A 22,974-nucleotide genomic window follows, 5' to 3' on the forward strand; every position below is an offset into this window, starting at 1 on the left:
AGATGTGGATGATAGACTGATGCGCTCGTATGTTATTCCTTTACTTAGCACTAGTAGATAGAGTAGGGAGGACATCATAGCACAAGGTGATGATGAGAGGTGGACACCAATGCTAATAGTAACCCTTTTGATGACTATCGAGCACCTTCTTTACACTGGAAGATGTTTCATTTATTCATGGACATTGTTTTTGGTGTTGCTTTGAGTGTTATCTCATCATCAATAAATGTACAATCAGGTTCTCTTCCAACCTTTTCTTACAACCTCGCCTGTTCATTATAAAAAACAACTTTCCAAAAAAGAGAATGGGGATCAGGCCCTGGGCTAAGGCCAAGAGTCTTCTCATGGGCTGTGTTGCCCAAGAAAAGTGCAAACTCAATAGTAAATGCATGTGACATCCAAGTACTCCACACTTGTCTGATGATCTTGCCTGTGAACTATCAAACAAAGACTGCATCCACAGAACATGCCAAATTTCAAATCAAGATTTTATCCCGATCAAAAAAACACATGCAAACTAATGCAAGAACACATTTAGTAACCATGTAGTCATGCACAGATAATGCAAGAACAAAGCACTACCAATGAATATACAAAGCACTCCCTGAAAACTATCACAAAGCACATGATGCACTTGAACAAAGAACTGCTAAGCATTAACAAGCACACATATAAAGTAGTGCTAAAGTAGTGAGACCCACAAAGCCAAATTACAACCAAACCACTCACAAGTTTTTATTGGAGCTTACCTTGTTGTTGGACCATACAAACCACGCTTTCAACGAATTTAGCCCAGTTGACAGTGAAATCATCCTTTGTAGGGGCATTTTTTGCAACCTTGCAATGCTCAAGGGCAAAACCCCGAGCAAATGCAATCCCAAACTGCATATTGGGGGTGCCTCCTAGTAAACCCAAAAGTGAAGGTCCGGGTCTTGAAGAATTTTGGCCTTCACCCTATAGTATTTTAAATTTTGTGGCTGACTAAACACAATGAGCCATTCTCTTACTACCGAAAGGTCATCGTCTGTAAGACTTTGTGGGTTCTTCCCAACCATGCTTAGACCATAAATGTCATAGAAATCCATAGCACTATGAAAAAATCTCTTGGCTTGTAGGTCTGTGGATGATTGAGACATTCTTGTAGCACCCACTCAGAGAGGCAAAGACGTGTAGTAAAAAAGAGAGCATGAGAGCTACAACAGCTATGCTAGAGGACCTCCGAGGAAAAGAGCTCAGAACTTGTGAGGGAGAGAATTGATTTGAGAGCTCAAGACCTATGAGGCAGAGAAAAAGGTGATAGCCTCTAGAGAAGTAGTGCATAGAACCTGCCAGGGAGAGGATTGAGATGAGCTCAGGACCTGCTAGTGAGAGGATTCAGCTAGGTTGAAGACCTACGTGGGAGACAAGCGAGACAAAGGATGAAGCAGCAATTACAACTGAATTAGTGGTATCATGAAAGCTTACAAGCTTACGAGTGTCATGGGGCACATATGCAAAATGCCCAATCATAATTTACATGGCTGATGGATATATGTCACAAGCAAGAACCTCTTGAAAAGTGCTAAAATTGCGCTTTCTCAGCACATGCTTTTAAACACAAAAAACATACTCAAGACTTGTAGCCATGATGATGGTTGGTGGAAATTAAGGCAAGATCACAAGTGGTTGAGGAAATCTAGGCTGACATTGTGGCGAAGATGCTATAAAATGGCATGGAAGACAATGTAAACATTATAAATTAGGCTTTGCATGCATGTAGTTAGGTGTGTTGTAGGTGTATACTCTCTATTCACTTAGAGGAACAGCCCCAAGTTGTAATATTTTGACTCCTTTGAGGGTAACAGAATAGATGGTTTTGAAAGGAAGAGCCAAAACATAATAATGTTTTGTTGTTTAACACTTATTGAATAGAAATTATACTTTGATAACACGATGCAATTCCCTCCCTCCCCCCCTACCTCTGCCCCCCCCCCCCCCCCTCTCTCTCTCTCTCTCTCTCTCTCTCTCTCTCTCTCTCTCTCTCTCTCTCGTGAACTCTCTTTCTCCTCTACCTTAGCAAACATAGTGCTCGTGATCTCTCTTTCTCCTCTACCTTGGCAAACACAGTGCTAGTCCAAAAATCTTAAAATAAGAAGAGAAAAACAAAGAAATTTCACTAGGTAACGTTTAACAATCCTACTGGGTTTGTTTTTTTTGTTTGGCTTTGTTTTGTTATTTGGCAGAAAAGTAATGTGTCTTTATTGATTTATAACATGTAATACATCAAAAAGATATCAGTAGACCTGTCTGTTGTGACTATAACAGCCCTTACATCATGAAGAACCACAAAAGTATCAACTTCTAAAAAGGTCCAGAGTGACTTCTCAAAGATGAAAGGAAAAGCTAGAAGTTTCTTCTTTGGAATCTGAGGCAGTAGTCTCAGCAGAAGTATCTGTGGAGTGTCCATGAGTAGCAGTAGTATCTATAGAGTGACCCTGAGCAACAGTAGAAAGGCCCTGAAAAGGGTCAATGGACATAGAAGACATGTCATGGCCTGATATAGGGAGAATCTAGGTGAGATCAAAAAGGGTAGGAGAGAGCTGAGCAGAAAGTATAGAACCAGGGAGCTATATGTTGGCTCCAGGAGAGGCATCATGAGGCTGATTTGATGAATCCACTGCCATAGAGGGGGATTTGGTCGAGAGGCATTGGTCGAGAGGCAACCCATAGGACAGTGGAAGGGACCAGCAGCTACAAAAGAAAAAGGAGCTTTGCTTGAAGATCCATGAGGATGATGAGGTGCTGAACCTGGGGAAGAGGGTAATGAAGCCCTAGTTCTTGCATATTTTCTTTGTAGGAAGGGGGGTAATTTGGCATGATCATCTGAAATGAAATAGGAACATTTGTGTCTGGAAATATCTAAGCTTAACCTCTGGTGCTCAAGGTTGTATGCACTAATAAAGAAATCAAGTCTCCTTTTTTTCTCGTCCCACCATGAAGCAAACATAGCATCAGTAAAATATCTTTATGATTAAATTGAAAATTATTTCTAGAGACCCAGATGAACCAGAGAGTATGGGCCCTGATGAGAAACCAAGGCTCATGCCTTATTTTGCAAGCATCTCCTAGCAGAATGGCTTTCTAGTTAATAGGCTCACCACACTCAATCTGAATGAATTTCCACACTTTTTGGCATGAGGGCAAGCAACAAACAGATGGAAGACATCCTCAATAGATTTTAAGCATCTCATACACTTGCCATCACCTTTGCTAATGCTGAGTCCTCTTCAGTTAGATAGACCATACTACCTTATGAAGAATTAGCCAAGCAAGACAGAACATTTTCCCAGGCACATTCCTACTCCAAATTTTGTGGAATTTGAGGTACCATTTGGATCTGTCATCATTCATTTTCCACCTATTGTTGAGAGTTCTAAATAGATCCTCCATATTAGCAGTGCGAGTTGGAATAGGTAATAAAGAGGAGCACCCCACCTAGCTAAAATCTTTGTGCATGCATAGTACTGAGCCTCCCTTCCAACTCATATCCTCTTGCCATAGTTCTAGTATTCCCATAATCAGTCCCTGATGTTGATTGGTTAAGGAGAACTCCCTTCTGATGTCAAGCCAAGATTTCCATCTGATATGCTCTCTATTCCATTAGGGGAGAATTGGGGTCTCCAAAGGGCCCCCAATTAGTGTTTCCTAATTTCAAGGGATTAGTGAGGTATTTGAGGTGTACCAATGGGAGTGCTCCTTTTTGTGGGGCAATGCCATGTTGAGGTGGAAGGTGGGCAGACATGCAAATAGCCCCTACTGGCTACTCCTCTTACATTGGGGACCACTCAAACCATCCCCCCCCCCGTCAACCCATGCTTGACCCTTCTCCCATATGCACCTCCCCCAAACAAACCTACAAGCCATTCAAGAGGTAGTGGGCCCTTTTGGGCAAATTTTCCCCCCCTCTCAGCTTGTTATAGGCCTGCCCCCTCCTCTTCTTTGGTCCAACTCCATTCTCCCTCCATTTTTCAAATGTGGGAACTCATTTGGCATCTTCTCTACCCCTCTTGCACTGGTCCATTATGTTTCTCCCTCTCCAGCACCTCCTGTAGCAGCTGCTCATTCTCTCTTCATTCCTAGCTATAGCACCTCCTACAACAGTAGCTGCTCATCCCCCTTTGCTGTTTTTTCCTCCATTCCTAGCTACAGTACCTCCTGTAGTGGCTGCTCATCCCCCTCTGCTCTTTCTCCCTCCATTCCTAGCTACAACACCTCCTGGAGTAGCTGCTCATCTCCCTCTACTCTTTCTCCCTCCATTCCTAGCTATAGCACCTCTTGGAGCTTCTTTTAACCTTCAGTTGCACCCTCTATACCTTCTCCCTCTCTCTCCCTCTATCGGAGCTACTCTCTCCCTCCAAGCTGCACTTTCTAGTCCACTATTGTTGTTGTGACCTCTATACAAGCATGGTGAGGAGACCATACATGTACTCTATGTCCCATAGGAGCAAAAATGGGGTGCCTTGCACCTACAGCTTGAATGATTGGATAGTCATGAGAGGATCTGCCAAGGGTCCACATAAGCTTCCCAAGAGCAAAAGAGGTGATCTTTTGCATGAATGGAAGGGCCGCATCATGAAGTTCAAGCTTGGGAAGAAAGGATTACTTGCAAATGTACAACACATCTACATGGGGAAGGACATGCACCTTTTTTTTTCCCGAAAAAACAGTTCTAATTATATTACTTCGAGAACAAGATACAAGAGGTCAGCTTATAGCTGACGGGCTGCGTACACAAACCGGACGCAGCCCAAAAGGTAGCATAATAAATCATACTCTCACGGAGGAATATGCTGAGTGTGAATGAACAGCCATCGGGGTGGTGAGTAGTGCCACCGAAGGCCCTGCGTAGTCTGCTCGAAGAAGAGGCTCTGTGAATCCCAAGCCTGGAGGAAGCGTCTCCGCTTCTCCTGACCAGCCCGGGAGTCTCCCTGAATCTGGTCCCACTGGCCTCTGAGGGTATGAATAATCTCACTCCAAATCTCCGCCATGATCTGGGCAGTCGATAAGGAGGTGCCACCGAGGATCTGCGCGCAGCGCGAGGTCCAGATGTGCCATCCTGTAATGCTGCTGATAATCTCCCAGACTGGCTGCCTCTCCCGAACTCCTGTATCAGCCTCTGCTAGGTGCTGTGGGATACCCTTGAGCGGCCCCCACGTCCCCTGTGTGATAAGGAAAGTGGGGTCCTGCTGGCATGCCTCGAACAAGTGATGAAGACCAGGTGCGGTGCTGCACCAACAGAACGCGCCCCAAGTGATCACTCCTAGCTCTGGTGCTGCACGAGTAAGAAGCCCGAAAGTCCACCTCCACACTTCCTGGGCGCGCATGCAGCTCCACAGGCAGTGTTTTGGTGACTCCTCATCCGCATGGCAAATCTGACAGCAACCGTCCTGGCCTATCTGCCTCAACCAGCTCCCCACTGGAAGACCTTTGTGGGTAAGAAGCCACAGGAAGTACGAGATCTTCCGCGGCCGCCAGCTCTCCCACAAGGCCTTCCAGAAAGCCTGCAAAAAGAACCTGGAGATACCCTGTGCGTACCAGCTAGGACGCTGGGTGGGGGGGCGGCTCTGCATCCTCCCGAGAATTCGCCTGCCCAGAGTCGTGCTGTAAGCGAAGAAGGAAGTCTGCCCCTGTCCTGTCACAATCTCTGGCCACCACCACTCTCCTGGGTCCCACTCAAGCTCTGACAAGGCCCGCCCCTCCCAGAGCCAAAGACGCCAAAGCTGCAACTGGTCCTGCTCGATACTAGGGTCGGTATGCCAGACCTTCCCCAGAAGGCCTACGACCCTAACCCTCTGCCACGGTAGTAGGGGGTCAATGAGCGCATCCTCTCTCCTGAGTCGTCCGTCCCCTGAAACCGCGAAGAAGGCGATAGAGGAGTCATCCAAACGTCCTGCGACCACCAGTGGGATGCCACGGGGGGTGAACTGTCCCAGCCAGTGGGTGTCTCCAGGCATGAGGACCTGAGGCTCAGGTGGAGCCAACCAAGCGGCTGGGATCGCTCCGTCGATCTCCGTGCGTCTCGCCTGGACTCCGCGTGCACCTCCCGCTGCGTCTGCCAGATCGGCCATCTCCAGATGTCTGTACGTATCCCTCCAAACTCGAAGGGACCGGGCTGGCCCCCTCATCCAGCCGTCCCACCTGATATGTGATCTCTCCCCCAACTGAAGGCCCTCGGCGTCTCTGACCTGCCCATTCCAGACGAGCGGCTGGCGATCGATCTCCTCCTGACAGCTGGGCTGGGACTGAATGAGACTGAGACGGAGCCGCCTCCAAACCATGAGGAGGCTACGAACGAGTGGGGAGAGCGGGGCTGAGTGAGCGGGGCGGAAGTGAAGATCCACCTGAAGGACGGTAGCCACTCTCCACCTCGGCGCGGGACACAAGAGCCGACTCCCTGCTGGAGTAACATCTTCCACGTCTGCCCCCCTGGGGTCAAACCGCGGATGATAAGCTTGCCTAACAAGGCCTGACTCTGAAGCTCTGGATCAATGACCCCCAGACCCCCCTCCGCCTGCGGAAGAATGACTGTCTGCCAAGCAACCCTGGCTCTGGTATCTCTCTGCCCATCCTCCCCAGACCAAAGAAAGTTCCGAACCAACCTCCTGAGCTGTGCCACGCTGGATCTCGAGAAGCACCAACAGGAAGCCACATACCAAGCCGTGGCTAGAAGGACCTGGTTAACTACTAAAGCACGACCTGCAAGGGACAGCTTAGCAGTGCTCCAGAAAGCCAGCTTCCGTCGGATGGAATCTAGCACCGGGAGAAACTGCTGAGCTGGCGTAATGTCTAGGCCAACCTGGAAGCCAAGGTATCTAGCTGTCTGACCACGTGGAATCCATCTGAAGCCCAGGAATCGCCCCCACTGAGAACACGCCCCCGGGTCTGTGAGAAAACCAACTGATTTGTTCCAGTTGATTTTCGCACCAGCGGCCGAGCAGAAAACCTCCAGGGCCATCCGCACCCTCTCTAGCATCCTCTCATCGTCCTGGACATAAAGGGCTGTATCATCTGCGTACTCTGAGTCCAGAAGCTCCGTGTCCTCCCGGAGTGGAAGGCGAACACCCCTGAGCCCTGTGGACCTCGCCCGAAGGTAGTAAGTCATGGCCTCGGCGAAGAAGAGAAACAGATAAGGAGCCAGGGGACAACCCTGACGAACTGATCTCTCCAAGCTGAAACGCTCACCCATCCTGCCTCCAATGATGACTCTGCTAGACGCTGTCCTGTACAAAGCTGAGATACCCTGAATCCAGCCTGCCGGGAAACCTAGCCGCTCCAGAGTCCCCTCCAAAAAGGACCAATCCACGCGATCGTAGGCCTTCTCGAAGTCGAGAAGTAAAATGGCAAGGTGTGAACCGCTGTACTGAGCCCACTCCGCCGCCTCTGAAAAGGTGAAGACATTATCCAGGATACTGCGGTCCTGGACAAAGCCTGTCTGAGTGTCATGGACGAGGTCTGGGAGTAGAGGTCGAACTCTGGCACTGATCATCTTGGCGAGGATTTTGTAGGCAGTGGTAAGGAGAGTGATCGGACGCCACTGGCGGATCTCCTGTCTATCTCCTCCCTTCGGGATGAGGCAAATCAGTCCCGAGGAGAGGCTCTCTGGCATCTGACCGCTGCTGAAAATCCCCTGCAGAGCTGCAAGGAGGGGCTGATGGATCTGGTCCCAGAAGGAGGTGAAGAAAGCTCGGGATAGCCCATCCTCACCTGGGCATTTCTGCCCATCAATAGCCATCAAGGCCTCCAACATCTCATCCGCGGTGAACGGCGCCAACAAAGACGCCTGCATGCTGGGCTGGACCAGGGATGGAATGTGCCTCCACACCTCCTCACGGTCACGACTAGCACGAGGGGCAAGTGGCTCCTGCTGGAAGAAGGTCCTGTAGAAGTCAGTGGCCAACCCCATGACCTCCCCCGGGTCCGTAACAATGTGACCATCCGCTGTCCTGAGACTCCGTAGCTGATCACCTGCAGCTCTCTGGCCGTGTGTCCTGAAGAACTCCCTGCACATCCGGTCACCCTTCCGGGCCCAGAAGGAGAGAGAGGCGTGATAGGAGAACTCGGAGCGACGCTGGAGGGTCTCCTCCAAGAGGGCTCTGGCTCGAAGGGCCTGGATCCGAAGCTCCTCCGAGCCCGGGGAAGACTGCTGAAGTTGCTGAATGGAGGCGAGGTCCCTCCGAAGAGCTCTCTCTCTGCCCCACCAATCCTGTCGAACCTGTAGGGCTGCGAGCTGGCAGATCTGGCTGGACTCCTGCAGAGCCTGCGCGACCGAGTCTACCAGATCCATGCCCTCCCCCCAGTCTCTGTCCCAAAGACTGCAAATGCTGCTACGGACGTCCACCCTCGAGAAGATGGAATCGGGAATCCTGCATGATCGGGGGGGGAGAGTCTGGGATGCCGAATCTAATGAGAGGAGCACAGGCGCATGGTCGGATAGTGTCGTCCCTGGAACAATGCCTGCCTGGCCACCTCTGCTGATGGCCCAATCACTGACATAAAACCTATCAAGCCGCTCCAGGAGTCTGCCTCCTTCCCTGCGGAAGCCCCAAGAGAAGTCCAGGCTCCCGTGCCAATGCCGGAAGGACGGGTCTCTCCAACTGTCCCTCCCTCCTGTCGCGAAGATAAAAGAGTCCCAAGCTGACTGCTCTGCCTGAGCCATACCTGTGAACTCCGGATCTCTACCCTGCTGGTCCTCCAAGGTCTCCAGGTTGTTGAAGTCTCCTCCAACAATCCAGGAATCCATGTCTGGAAGAATCCCTGTAAGTGTCCTCCAAAAGGTGGCTCTGCATCTGAGGTCTGTGGGAGCATAAATGTTGAGGATTCCTATCTTGGATCCCTCCAAATTCAGGCCTACCCAAAGGGCTCGGCCTGGGATCAACGTGCCGTGACCGAAAACTGACTGAGCTAACTGCTCGCACACGGAGGTACAGACCCCCCCGCTCCTCCCCTGTGCGCCGATCGAAGGCTCCCAATAAGTGTAGGAGCGTCCAGGGAGAACCTTCCCGCAGCTACGGGCATGAGCCGCAGAAAGCTTGTGCTCCTGGAGCAGCAGTACATCCAATCGACCAATCACTGCAGGCTGAAGTTCCTGACGCAAAATGAGCTTCCTGGGACCACGGGTACTCGAAGAGTGAAACCCGTTCACATTCCAGGAAACGAGGTGTAGGCTCATGGAGAGGGATGGGGGGCTGCGAACAGCTGTCTGCTCGCAGAAGAAGTCGAAGAAGAATCAGACAGATCGGAGTGGAGGCGCTGCCGCTTGTGAGAAGGTTTGGAGGGGGAGACGGGGTCGTCCTGCCCGTTCTTCAAAACCTTCAGCAAAGGCGAGAGGCCCCTAGTGCCATGAACAAATGCTTTCTTGAGCCAGCTCGAGATCTCTGAAGCAGTCATCCCGTAGAAGGTTCGGAGTTTCTGTTGGGACCAAGCTCTGACATCCTGGGGAAGAGGCCATTCCAGGGGGGGTCTGAGGATCACGATCAATCGGAAACGTTTGGCAGCGCAATGCCACCGCAAGCGCACATCGCCCTCGGACCACTGAGTCTCGAGGAGCTGCCCACCGGACGGGCCTATCCAGGAACAAATCTGGGCGTGTGTCTGCTCTCTGAGAGCCTCCCACACCGAGTCGTCTGTCCAGGTCTCGGTGCCATCGCTGAGGAACGTGAAGGCGAAGCTAGGGCCATCCCTGGGAGCCAAGGCACCAATCCTCCCATCCGCCCCTTTGCGGAGCATGAAGATACTAATGTCGAGACAAGCCGGGAAGGTCCCAAGGTCGGCCACATCCAGGTAGTCCCAGGGGCCAGATCTGTAAAAGTCTCGAGGGAGCTCTCTCTCCTGGAGCTGAGACCCAGCTGAGTCTGCCACTGAGGGGCTAGCGGGAAGGGAAACCTGCTCCACTGGTGGTACAGACACCAGGTGTCCTGCAAGCGGGGGAGGAAGGGGAGGAGGCTGCGGGATAGGCGGCTCGGGCTCCACGGAGGCGACTGGCGGAGAAGGTGGAGGAGGTGGAGCGGAGGCTGCACTCGGCTGGGAAGGCGACGGTGCAGCTAACTCTGTAGGAGGGGCGAGGGGAGCAGGGGGGGGAGGGGGATGGGGATGCATCTGGAACTGGGGCTGAGAGGGAGGGGGAGGGGGAGGGGACTGAGGAAAAGGAGGCGGGGGCTGAAACTGCGGGGCGGGCGAAGGGGGGGGAAACTGGGGAAACCGGGGAGAAGGCGGGGGGGTGGGGGAGAGGAGGATCTGAGGCTGTGGAGGGCGGGCTGCCGTCGAAGAAGAGGCTCTCCCAGGTCCCTGGGGCATCTGCCTGTCAGGCCTGTGGAGTGCTGCTGCAGGAATGGTGACCTCTGCCTCCTTGCCTTTATCCGAAATCTTCTTATTCTTTCCTCTTTTCCTTCGAACCTCGGTCCAACCGCCCACTACCTCTGGCCCAGGCTCCGACTGCCTCGGCTCCTCCTGACGTGGCTGTCCGGGGGGGGGAGGTGGGGGCGGAGGGGGCGGGGGCGGGGAGGGTCGAGACGAGCTGGCAAAGCGTGGACAAGCAGCCGCCAAGTGCCCAAAGCCATGGCACCGCAGGCACTGACCTGGCTGTCCGGTGACTATCATGCTCTGGGTGATACTGTCGGCACCTGTAACGATCTCGATCACTGCAGGGAGAGTCGCAGGATCCGCCACAGCCACACGGACTCGGGGAGCTCCTGCCGTGGTCACCGCATCGGCAAAGGTGTCGTGCATAACCCAGCCAAAATGGGAGCCCAAGTCCCTGACAATCGGCCGCAGCTCAGTAGCAAGCCCTGGAAAAACGAGTGTCACTGGGTGGCGAGGTATACGGAACCGAGTATCGAAATCCGCTGCGCTGAAACCACGGTACCACGGGACTATCATGATGATCTTCCCATCCACCGATGTGGGGGAACCGGCAACCAGATTGCTCGCAGCTTTCTCACTGGAGAGTTTGAGCCAGAAGATGCCCCTTCCCATAAGGGCCACCTCCTCAATGTGGCCATCCTCTAGCAAGAGAGTGGACTGGAGCCAGTCCCTGATGGTAGACCTGGAGGGGGAGTGTCCAATGACTCTACCGTAAACAGAGGTACGAGCAAAGTCACTGGCTACCGCCTGAACACGGGATGATTGTTGCTCTGTCAGGATAACGCGGTAGGCATCTGGAGAGGGAGGGTCCGACTGGGCCTCCGGATCCGGGCTGGGGGCCGCCATACCGCCAAGACTAACTGCAAGCTTCCGATGAAGAAAAACAGGCTGCCACCCAAGAAGGGGATGAAGCGGCGGTGGAGCCTGGGGGTGAGGCGGGCGAGGCGAAATGAAGGGTCGGAGGGGTCGAAGCTGAGGGCGGGGCGAAGGCTGCGGGGTGCGGGGAGTACGGAAGGGGCGAGAGGGCGGGGGGGGGGGGGTGAAGTTGGAATGGCGGGGGTGGAGAGGTGAAGCGGGGGGGCGAGGGGAGCGGAATGAGGCGGAGGCGGGTGAAGCGAGGGGTGAAGGAGCAGCAGGACATGCACCTTCCTCCATCAAGCAATCAATCGACAATACCATCGCATTGTAAGTCTACATTTTGTGTAAGATTTTGAAGTGTAATGAGTCAGCTTGAAATTGTATTTTGAAATAGAACCAATGTAATGAGTCAGTTTGAAATTGTATTTTAAAATAGCACTTGTGCATAGCGGATGTATTTCCTTCAGACTTTGAGGAGTGGGAACTAGTCGAGTGCTTCTTAGGTAAGTTTACTGCCATTCATGAGGATTTAGGAAGGCAAATGCATGCTGGAGAGAAGTCCTCTGCTTTGAAACAGAGAAATTATTATTGGTATAATGCCAAGTACATTACTCCAAGGATGAAATCAGGCTATGGCCATCTTCAATGCATTGCAACACCACAACTTGAAGACATAGATTGTAGCATGGTGGACACAAGAACAATGCAATTATATAAGGAAAAGATTGCAAAGGATGTGGGCATGGCCATGAAGTTTACATTTGGCTCTAAATGGGTAAGGTTGTCTTGGTTTATGCCTTTGCACATTTTTTCTTCTTGTTTTCATAATATCCAGATGCATAGAAAAGAAACCATGTGGTCATGCAAGTGCCTACATGAGAATGCCCTTGAGGAATTGCTTGGGGTGAATTGGGGAAGCAGGTTAGGTGAACAAAAGGGTGATCTGTTTCAATTCCATGTATGTAAGGACAATGTGGTTGTCAAGTACCACATCTCCCGCCAAATATAGGCACTAGAAGAAAACAGGTGGCAATTGGCTCCCCCTTGACTCTAACGATGATGATAATATAGGGGTAAGTTTATGTATTAGTTCTCATTTAGGAGATGTCAAGAATGTGACTGTCACATCATAGTGGACTCTCAGGGGCGTGCGAGAACACCTATTGGTCATGGAGGATGGCATGTCTGAGTCCTTTCACTTTACCTTAAATGGTGAAAAGGTAGGAAAGCGTGCAGAGAAGCTCGTGCATAGTGCCACTTTTATCCCTCTTGCAATATTGAATATTGTCTAGAAAATGTGGGGTGGAACAATTGTGGATTTTGACATTTTCCAATTAATAGTGGTGCAATTAATTGTGATGTTTTGAACGGTTTTGTTTCATGTCAATGTCAAGTTTTTCCCAAAATTTTATAATTCTTTTTATTTTTTATATTTATAACATTTGGGTATATATAGGTTATAAAGTTACTTTAGTTTCAAAGTTTCACTATCATAGCCATAGTTCTCCTAGCTACCAAACTACCATGGATTCTGCTAGGTTTGCCTTCCATGATTTCGTCTCCCGTACTCCATTAATTGATAGAGAGGAGGAGTTTCCAATCTTTGATAAGAGCATAGATGTCCTAGGCACCTACTTGGAGCCCGAGATGATTTTGAAGACCTCATCAAGTACATGCAAGACTACATCATGAGTTTTGCATATCAACTTGATGAGTCTACAAAAAGATGGGTCCCAATTGATTATTTGAAGTACTTGTTCAATCAAGAACCCAGGTTCATGAAGCATTTAGATCGCTTTTGAGCTTAGCTCACACCCCTAGGGTTTAGGGAGGTGGACACTGATGACTGTTGGAAAACTGAAAGGAAAGCAAAGAGTGGACACAAACTCAGAATACTTGCATTACTTGGTTGTAGAATGAAGAAGAGTGAGGTCCTTAAGTAGGCACCTCATACATGCTCACTGACATCACTGATGACTTCAAAGCTCCACAATCATCTCCTCAATCTGCTCCTAGATTCTCTCAATCATCCTATGTGGCTCTTCCACCACCTAACTGTGCTTGTGGGCACCTAACTGTGCCTCTAGCACTCACACATAGAAACCAAGGTGTGCCTGAGGCATACACCTTGAGATATCCCAACAAACCCCCCCTCAAGGGAATGCCTCAGGCTATGTCAAGGATACATCTAGTCTCATAGTTTCTCATGCCATCTCATGGTGGTCAAGGATAAATCTATGGCTAGGTTCTCATGCTAGCAAGGGTTCCCTTGGGTGTAAGGTAAATAAAAAGGGATACAGAAAGACCTTCCAATGGTTATCTCCCCTACATGTACATGCACACAATGTCTGCAGGAGGTACCATGGAACAAAAACATACACATGGCCTACATCATAAGGTGACCAGAGGTGTTTACAAAACACACAAAACACAATAGTTTATTTTCATTCATTTTGGAGGACTATCCAAGCTGAGTACCTTGACATAAAAAAAGAGATCTAGAGCATACATAGAGATGATTAAAATGCATAATCTTCATGGGATGCCTCATCTTGTGGAGGCTCAACTGAAAGTAGATTTGCGTTTTCTTTCTTTGCTTTGGCTCTGCAAAACTTCTCATTATGGTTGTTCTTGCCACAGTGCTTGCATGGATTAATTTTGAAGCAGTCCTTTGAAAGGTGATTTGTCTTTCCACAGTGATTGCAAGGAGTATACTTGCCCTTCTGGACTTTTACAGCATAAACAGTGTCATTGCCTTCCCTGAGCTCCATATGCCTTTCTTCTTCTTGGAGAGCAGAGATAATACCTTCAAGATTAGGATTAGGAAGATTTTTCAAAGTGGTAACTATGTGATCATAATCTTCAGGCATGCTCTTAAGTAACACTGCCATAGCATCATCTGGAGAAATAGGAGAGTTGATAGAAGCTAATTGAGTCATAAGACTCCGCATATAGTTGACATGAGCTGCTAAAGTAGTACCACTAGTCATCTTCAATTCAAAGAAAGAGATTTTAAGTGATAGTTAAGAGATGTGAGAGCTAGCACCAAAAATCATGTCAAGCTTCTGCCAAGCTTCCGAAGGAGACTCCAAGTCAGAGATATGGTGAATATAATCATCTCCTAAAGCAAGAGCAATGATACCGTATGCTTTTTCTTCTGAATCCCTTGCCGGTCATGTCGGAGTTGAGGATTCTCCAGCATTGGAGGCCGTAGAAGAAGCGGTAGGAGTCGGTTTGACAAGTCCCCATAAGTTCTCCCTCATCAATGCAAATTTCACCTTCATCTGCCATGTGTGGAAGCCCTTCCCATTGAACTTCTCGAGATTAAATAGGGTAGCCATGAGAGGGTCTAACCCAGATATTGGGCAGTGTCTATCTCTCTTACAAGGAAAAAATAACTGAAAGACTTCCAAAATATGAGCACTTGATGTAGCAAAGACTAGTGACCAATATTCAAACAAAGATGCTTCTTCTTACATGCTTCATAGAAGTGGGTGAAATAAATACTTTCCAATCAAAATCAGGTCTAGTAATTCAAAACAAAACTGAAGCCACACTTGTACTGAAGTTATTGAAAGCTTCAAAAAACCAGAAATGCTAGAGTAGCATTTTATGTAGCATCATCTTCAAAAACTTGTCCAAAACTGTCAAAACTGAAAAGCTGAACTTGGAGGGCTTGTAGCTCACTCTTTAAAGCAAGGAAAAGAGGGATTTCTAAAACAAAAGAAAGCTCATATACCAAAGAGGGTCCAGCACAGAGGTTGGACGAAATGGTGCGCACTTTTGCCCGGGAGAGTTGCTACAGGCTGAAACTGAGTTTTGACAATTTCTCCCTTGTTACTAAACCAAATGACCTAAAAAATGGCTCAAAATCTTCGTCTTGAGGTCGCCCATCTACTCCTAAGAGGGCTCAGGCAATGGCAGAGCAGGCACGGAGTATTGAGCAATAGAAGAAATTCGCTTTTTGGAGAATGGAAGCCACCACAAACGTTTTTTCTTCAATTGCTTGCAGGTGGAAGTTCGCCCATACTAGAGGAGTTTCCAGCTCAGAGGGTTTGGGCAATGGTCGTTTGTAGGTGGAGAACCAAGCTCTCAAAGATTTTGGGAAGAAAGAGGAAAATGGAGAAGAAGAAGATGAAGAAGAAGATGATGATGTGGCAGAAATGGGCTCAAGGGGGATCAAAGGGCTCTGATACCATGTTGGAAAACTGAAAGGAAAGCAAAGAGTGGACACAAACTCAGAATACTTGCATTACTTGGTTGTAGAATGAAGAAGAGTGAGGTCCTTAAGTAGGCACCTCATACATGCTCACTGACATCACTGATGACTTCAGAGCTCCACAATCATCTCCTCAATCTGCTCCTAGATTCTCTTAATCATCCTATGTGGCTCTTCCACCACCTAACTGTGCTTGTGGGCACCTAACTGTGCCTCTAGCACTCACACATAGAAACCAAGGTGTGCCTGAGGCATACACTTTGAGATATCCCAACAATGACCTCCTAGCATATGGAGTCATCGAGAACACAAGAAGTAGGTCCCTATCTTGGGAAATGACCTTTATTTTCCTTCTCCCAGAGGGACAAATGGAAGAGGAGGCCTCTGTTGAGATATCGAGCACCACTCGTGATATGCCAAGGTGACCGTTGTGCATTTATGTCACCAACTTGTTAGCTGCAGATGCGATTGGTACACCACCCATGAATAATAGCTGGATGATAGCTATCTTTATGTACTCTAGTTAGTGGCTCAGTTAGTATGCCACCTACGTTAGCTGAGTTTGGTTTGAGACCCACATATAGGGTTCATCTATTCCTTTTGTACTTAGAGAGACTTCTTTTGGCTTTCACAACTAAGAAGAGGAAAACTGTTTTCAGCCTCCACCTTTGTGTGTATTCCCCCATTGTGTATGTGAGAAAGCTGCAAGTGAGACTCCTTACTTCTCTCCCACTCTCTTCACATGGTATCAAAGCTCAGTTTGTGGTAAGAAGCTCAAGTAAGCAAACCAAGTTCGTGGTGTCTTGGTAAGAGGATTAGTGGTGCTTTCCTTTTTCGAGTTTGGGAGCAAATCTGTGCAAGTAGCACAGTCGAAAAGTGCAAGAGTGCACTGTCTCAGATTGGGACACCCTTTGCCATGCGACGAGAGGGTGGTATATGCTGCCGGATAGGGCTGAGCACTTGGTGACATTATTTTTTGATTAGAGGCCATTTTGGGGCCTCTTTTGGTGACATAAGTTCTTCGCAGTCACTTGGAAAGGTGCCCTATTTTTGTTGTGCAACCACTGTTCTGCAGGTCGGTGAAAAGTTGCCACAGAAATTGCATCGTATGCCTATGTGCAGAGATACTGGGAGTGATAGAATCATTCTTGTTGCCTGTTGATGCAAAATCATCACTAGGAAGTATCTGTATGGTCAAATACCACTTTCGTCAGTTTTGCAGATTTGCCCTTGTGAGGCAGAAGTTGTGTTTTTTGTAGTGTTTTGTAATGGCGTCTGACGCTCTTTCACAGATAGTCACTGAAAAGCTTGACAAGAACAACTTCCCAGCATGGAAATTTAGAAAGATGAATTTCCTTAAGGGAAAAGGCTATTGGGAGTTCATTACTGGAGGTGAACAAGAACCAGTTATTCCTAATGTTCCCAATCAACAGGAATTGCAAGCATTTAAAGGCTGGCATGAGAGAGCCAGGAAAGTTATGTATTGGCTGTCTACCAGTATTTTAGATTATATGATTGTGCATATTCAGGATGCACGCATGCCAAAGGAGGCATGGGATACTTTGACAAAAATGTATAGCACAAATATGCAAGCCAGCAAAATGTAGCTCAAGCAAGAGTTGCATAATGTGCAGAGAGAAAATATGAGCATCAATGACTACCACATGAAGGCGAAGAAGATTACAGATGCACTTGCTTCCATTGGGTTGCCATGGAAGATGATGATTTAGTTTCTCTGACCTTGAATAGAAAGGATTATCATAGTTCCGGACATCCATTGCCGTCCGTGAGAATTTTCCTGATTTTGGGGCGTTGATTGCTCTTCTAATTTCTGAAGAGTAGAGAAATGGTGGTGCATCTTCTTCAAGAGAAAGTTCAAAAGAAGCTATCTTCGACTCAAACGCTAGAAGAGGTAGAGGCAGAGGTAGAGCAAGCCGATCTGGAGGGCATGGCAGAAATCAGAATATGCAGCAAATTCAAGAAAACCAGTCCTATGGAGGAGGACGCGGTAACTTTAGAGGCAAGGGGAGCCAAAGAGGTTGTGGTGGATGGCAGAGAGGCCAAAATGCAAACAGCAATGTTGAATGCTACTACTGTGGTAAAATGGGTCATATGGCTAAAGACTGCTACAAAAAGTAGAATGACATCATGAATGGAAAATTGCAGCAAGGCAATTATGCATCCTCTAGTAGACAGGGTGATGACAGAAATGAGCATTTGTTTATGGTGCAGCACATGACCAATTCTATGACAAGTGCAAAAGAAAGCAATGATGTGTGGTATGTTGACTCAGGTGCATCAAACCACCTGACAGGTCATGCAAAATGGATGCAAGATGCATGGAAAATGGAAAGACCAGGATTTGTGAAGACCGGTGATGATACTGCACATCCTATTATGTAGATTTGTAAAATTCCTTTGTCTATGCAGGATGAGAAAAAGAAATACCTGTCTAATGTATTTCATGCCCCGAATATCACAAAGAACCTGGTTTCTATTGGTCAAATGGTTGAGCAGGGCTTGCAGGTCAGATTTAATCCTCATGGATGCTTTGTTGAGGATATGAAAAAAAAAGGTCGCTTGATAGCAAAAGGGAAGAAGAAGGGTAGGATGTTTATGTTGGATGCGGACATGCCTAAATTGAGTGCAGCAATGTTTGCACATGGGACGAGTGTAGTTGGAGATATTGATGTATGGCATAAATGCATTGGTCATGTTAATGTACAGTGACTTAAATTAATGCAGGCCCAAAATATTGTTGTAGGATTGCCTAAGTTCAAGGTTGCAGAAATGCATAAGGTATGTGAAGCGTGTCAATTTGGAAAACAAGCAAGGAAACCATTTCCTAGACATGTTCAAGAGAATAAGAGGCCATTGTAATTAATCCACTCTGATGTGTGGACTACTAAAGATGCATCTATTGGAGGCTGTCATTATTTTATCACTTTTATTGATGACTACAGCAAAAAAAGGGTGTATTTTATGAAAAAGAAAAGTAAAGTGTTTGGGCATTTCAAAGCTTTTAAAGCTATGGTTGAGAAAGAAACAAGCCTACAAATAAAATGCCTAAGGTCAGATGGAGGGGGAGAGTACCTCTCAAATGAGTTTGCAAGGTTCCTGTAGGCACATCATGGCATAAAGAAGCAATATTCATGCAGTCATACCCCACAGCAAAATGGACTTGCAAAAAGGAAAAACATGCATATTGGAGAGGTATCTCGTGCCATGCTCAATGAAAAAGACCTGCCAGATTATTATTGCTACAATAGTCTACATAATGAGAACAGGGTTCCAATTGCAGCAATACATGGCATAACGCCAAAAGAGAGGTATACTGGTAGGAAACTAGATATTTCTCATTTGAAAGTTTTTGGTTGCATTGCCTATGTTCTTGTGCTAGATGAGTTGAGATTCAAGTTGGGTCCAAAAGCTAAGAAGTGCATCTTTATTGGTTATTGTCTGCAGCAGAAAGGGTATAGATGTTATAACCCTTCTACTCGTAAGTTTATAGTGAGCAGAGATGTTGTTTTTGATGAGATGAGCAGCTGGTATAAACCAGTAAATGTGATTGATGATGTAGATGCACAAAATGGTAATGCTGCATAGATTTCATAGTAGCAATCACAAAATATTAGTGGACCTAGAGTGTTCTCTAGCAGTGGTTCACATACTTCACCATGGACAGGTAGATTGAGATCAGGAGAATCTCCTCAAAGCAATGCATATTGTGGTATGCAAGTATCACGAAAGGGAAAAGAGAAAGTAGATCAGCCCATGGTTGATGTGAATGCAGGTCACTCTTATGTGGATAGTGAATCCAGTGGCTTAGAATAGAGCCTTGATGATGAGTTGGGTATTCCTTCTATTGTTACACCTGGAGTAAGGAAGATAAGGGATGTTTTGAGAGCACTTGGTAGTGAGCCTATTTTGCACAAGTCTACCAGAGTTAAGTATCCTGTGGATAGGCTAAAATATGATGGATTTACAACCATTCAATATGCATATATGGTCAAAGTGATACATGAACCAGAACCCACTTCTTTTAAGCAAGCCATGGGAAAAGAAAAATCAGAGAAAGCCATGGATGAAGGAAATGGATGCCTTGGAAGGAAATGCTACATGGGAATTGGTGCCTTTGCCTAAACACAAGAATGCTATTGGCTGCAAGTGGGTCTATAAGGTGAAGCACAATGCAAATGGTTCTGTACAAGGCAAGATTAGTTGTCAAGGGGTATGTACAGACATATGGCATTGATTATGAAGAAACATTCAGTCCGGTTGCAAGGATGGCAACCATAAGAGCAGTCATTTCTATGGCTGCATCAAAGGGATGGTCTTTACATCAAATGGATGTAAAGAATGCCTTCTTGCATGGTGATTTGCAAGAAGAGGTCTATATGGATCAATCACCAGGTTATGTGCACGCTGTTCATCCTGAGTTTGTTTGCAGGTTGAAGAAAGCCTTGTATGGCTTGAAGCAAGCACCCAGAGCATGGTCTGACAAGATAGGATAGTATCTTGTCACTATTGGCTTTCAGATTTCCACGGCAGATTTCTCACTTTATCTAAGAAAAACAGAGAAAGGTATTATGTAGCTTATCATTTATGTTGATGGTTTGATCATCATAGGTGATAAAGATGAAGATATCCTTCATGTGAAAATGCTATTGAAGTAGAATTTTGAGATGAAGGATTTGGGAGAGCTGCGTTAATTCTTGGGCATTGAGGTGATTAGATTCACAAGTGGGATATGGCTCTTGCAGAAGCAGTATCAATTGGACATGCTATCCAAATATGGGATGACAGGCTATAAGCCTATTTCAGTTCCTTTGGAGCAGAATGTGAAGCTAAGCACAGATGCAAGTGAGCTTCTGTAAGACCCTACTATGTACAAATGCATAGTAGGAAGTTTGATTTATATGACTATTACCAGGCTAGATTTGAGCTATGCTGTTGGGGTGGTAAGTCAGTTTATGCAGGCTCCAAGGAAATCGCATTTGGATGCAGCTAGATGCATACTGAGGTATGTGAAGTCCACATTATAATATGGACTATTTTATGAGATTAGGGTTCAGATATAGTTGCATGGATACACTGATGCTGATTGGGCTGGTAGTATTTCTGATAGACGATCTACCAGTGGATATGTGTTTTCTTTTGGGAGTGCTGCAGTCACTTGGAGTAGCAAGAAACAGGCTACAGTTGCCTTATCGAGCACAGAGGCTGAGTACAGAGGTGCAACAATGGCTGCATGTGAGGTAGCTTGGTTGCATAAGCTACTTTATGATATGCATTGGGCCAGTTGTCATTTATTGTGACAACATGAGCAGTATACACTTGGCAAATAACCTAGTCTATCATGCTAGAACAAAGCACATTGAGGTGCATGTGGGAGAACGTTCTAGTAGGTCTTATTGATCTGGTTTATGTCAACATAGAGGATCAGGTAGCTGACATATTCACGAAGACATTGGGTGCAAAGAAGCTGTGCAAGTTCAGAGACCTACTTGGTGTGCAAGAATTGGTATTGAGCTCGAGGGGGAGTGTTGAGATATTGAGCTCCACTCATGATATGCTAGGGTGACTGTTGTGCATTTATGTCACTGACTTGTTAGCTGTAGATGCGGTTGGTACACCACCCATGAATAATAGCTGGATGATAGCTATCTTTATGTACTCTAGTTAGTGGCTCAATTAGTATGCCACCTAGGATAGCTGAGTTTTGGTTTGTGACCCACATATAGGATTCATCTATTCCTTTTGTACTTAGAGAGAGTTCTTTTGGCTTTCACAACTAAGAAGAGGAAAACTGTTTTCAACCTCCACCTTTGTGTGTATTCTCCCATTGTGTACGTGAGAAAGCTGCAAGTGAGACTCCTTACTTCTCTCCCACTCTCTTCACAACCTCGACCTCAAGCCTTGAACCCTACCCCTGCCCTTTCGGATCCTCTTATTTCTATAGAAGAGCCCAACATCTACAATGTAGAGCCCATAGATAAAGAAGCTGAGGAGTGGGAAGCTGCATTGGCCCTGGAAGTGCTCCAGTGACCTCCTGAACCCCATTCTACTTCTCAAATTCCATCCACCTCGAGCACCACCTCTGTTGATCCTATAAGAATGATATGGTTTCTTGCTCCCCTTCTTGTCGATGGAGAACAATACCTCTTTCTCCATGACATAGAGGTTATGTTTGGTCTCTGGGAGGATGAAGCTCTTGGTATCCTCTGTGGATATGAGGTGGACACGACTATGCAAGAACCTAGGTTTTTGGGAGGAGAAGATTCAATAGAAGAGGTTCTTGCCTTAACACTGGCCCAAATCAAAGATGCAGAGACATCAATCTACTCCGACCTACCTGATGTTCTAGAAGAAGCCTCCACATCTCACTCCAGACAACAGGAGGCCTCTGGATCCATCCTCATTGACAAAGAGGAAGGGATTGAGCATGATGACTCCATAGTGGTAAGAAACTATGAGCTTTGAATTTCTTCTCTCTTGGTATACTTTTGTTGTAATGGAATTCTAATGTAATGTTGGACTATTGCAGGAGGCATTTGAGGTCAACCTATTCTCATCTCGGCAATGCCTTGTTCGCAGTAGCTTCGTCCGAGATCACTCACTGGCACATCACCTTGGCCAAGCAAAAGGGCACTTTGTGGTTATCCACAAAAAGTTTTCTCCACATGGCACTGATGATATCCTGAAGTGCAAGGCCTTATCAAGAGTGATTGGTCATGCTGACATCAATCGCAATGATGGCTGCCCTCAATGCCTTTGGAACCAATTTTCAAGGTATGGCATTGACGGTAGCAGCCATGTCCCTAGCTAGCAATAACAATAGCATTGACTCTCTATCAACTAGGTTTAGATCTAGGAGTGTATTTGGGAATTCAAAGCCCGATGTTCCCAGTGTTTTAGAGAAGAGAGAAAGGCTCTGAAGCCTTATTGTATAGAAATTTTATTTTATATGAATACAGCTAAAATTTTTATATAGTGCCCCATTTTGTGTTCTTTTAGAAAATTATTTTATATTGTCATTGTATTTTATAACTTTAATTGTTGTTGGCATTAATATTTTCATTCACTATTCTGTTCAAAAGCATGCGATCAGATAAATATTTGTGCTGTAATGGTCATTTCTGAGCAATCCAGTAAGAATCTCACCACACGGCAGAAGGCAAATGTGTTCGGCATCGCGCAAGGAGCCCAAAAATGGTAAAAACATCTTGGTCAACCCCATATGCGCCATAGCAGGTTTTACCATTTTTGGGCTCCCCGCATGATGCCGAACACATTTGCCTTCTATCGCACGGTGAAAAAACATCATTTGACCACTCAAATTCACACTAAACTTGCATAAACTGATGGAAAGCATCATGTAACATGTATAATAACATGGGAACATTAATAGAACATAAAGATATCTTTTATTCATTGGCCTCAAAGGGCATAGATTTACAAAATGATTCAAGTTACACCAAATGAACCTAAACAACATC

The sequence above is a fragment of the Dipteris shenzhenensis genome, chromosome 15 (genome assembly GCF_047967505.1).
Source record: "Dipteris shenzhenensis isolate YYH24624 ecotype China chromosome 15, Dip_SZ_1.0, whole genome shotgun sequence".
Lineage (NCBI taxonomy): Eukaryota > Viridiplantae > Streptophyta > Polypodiopsida > Gleicheniales > Dipteridaceae > Dipteris > Dipteris shenzhenensis.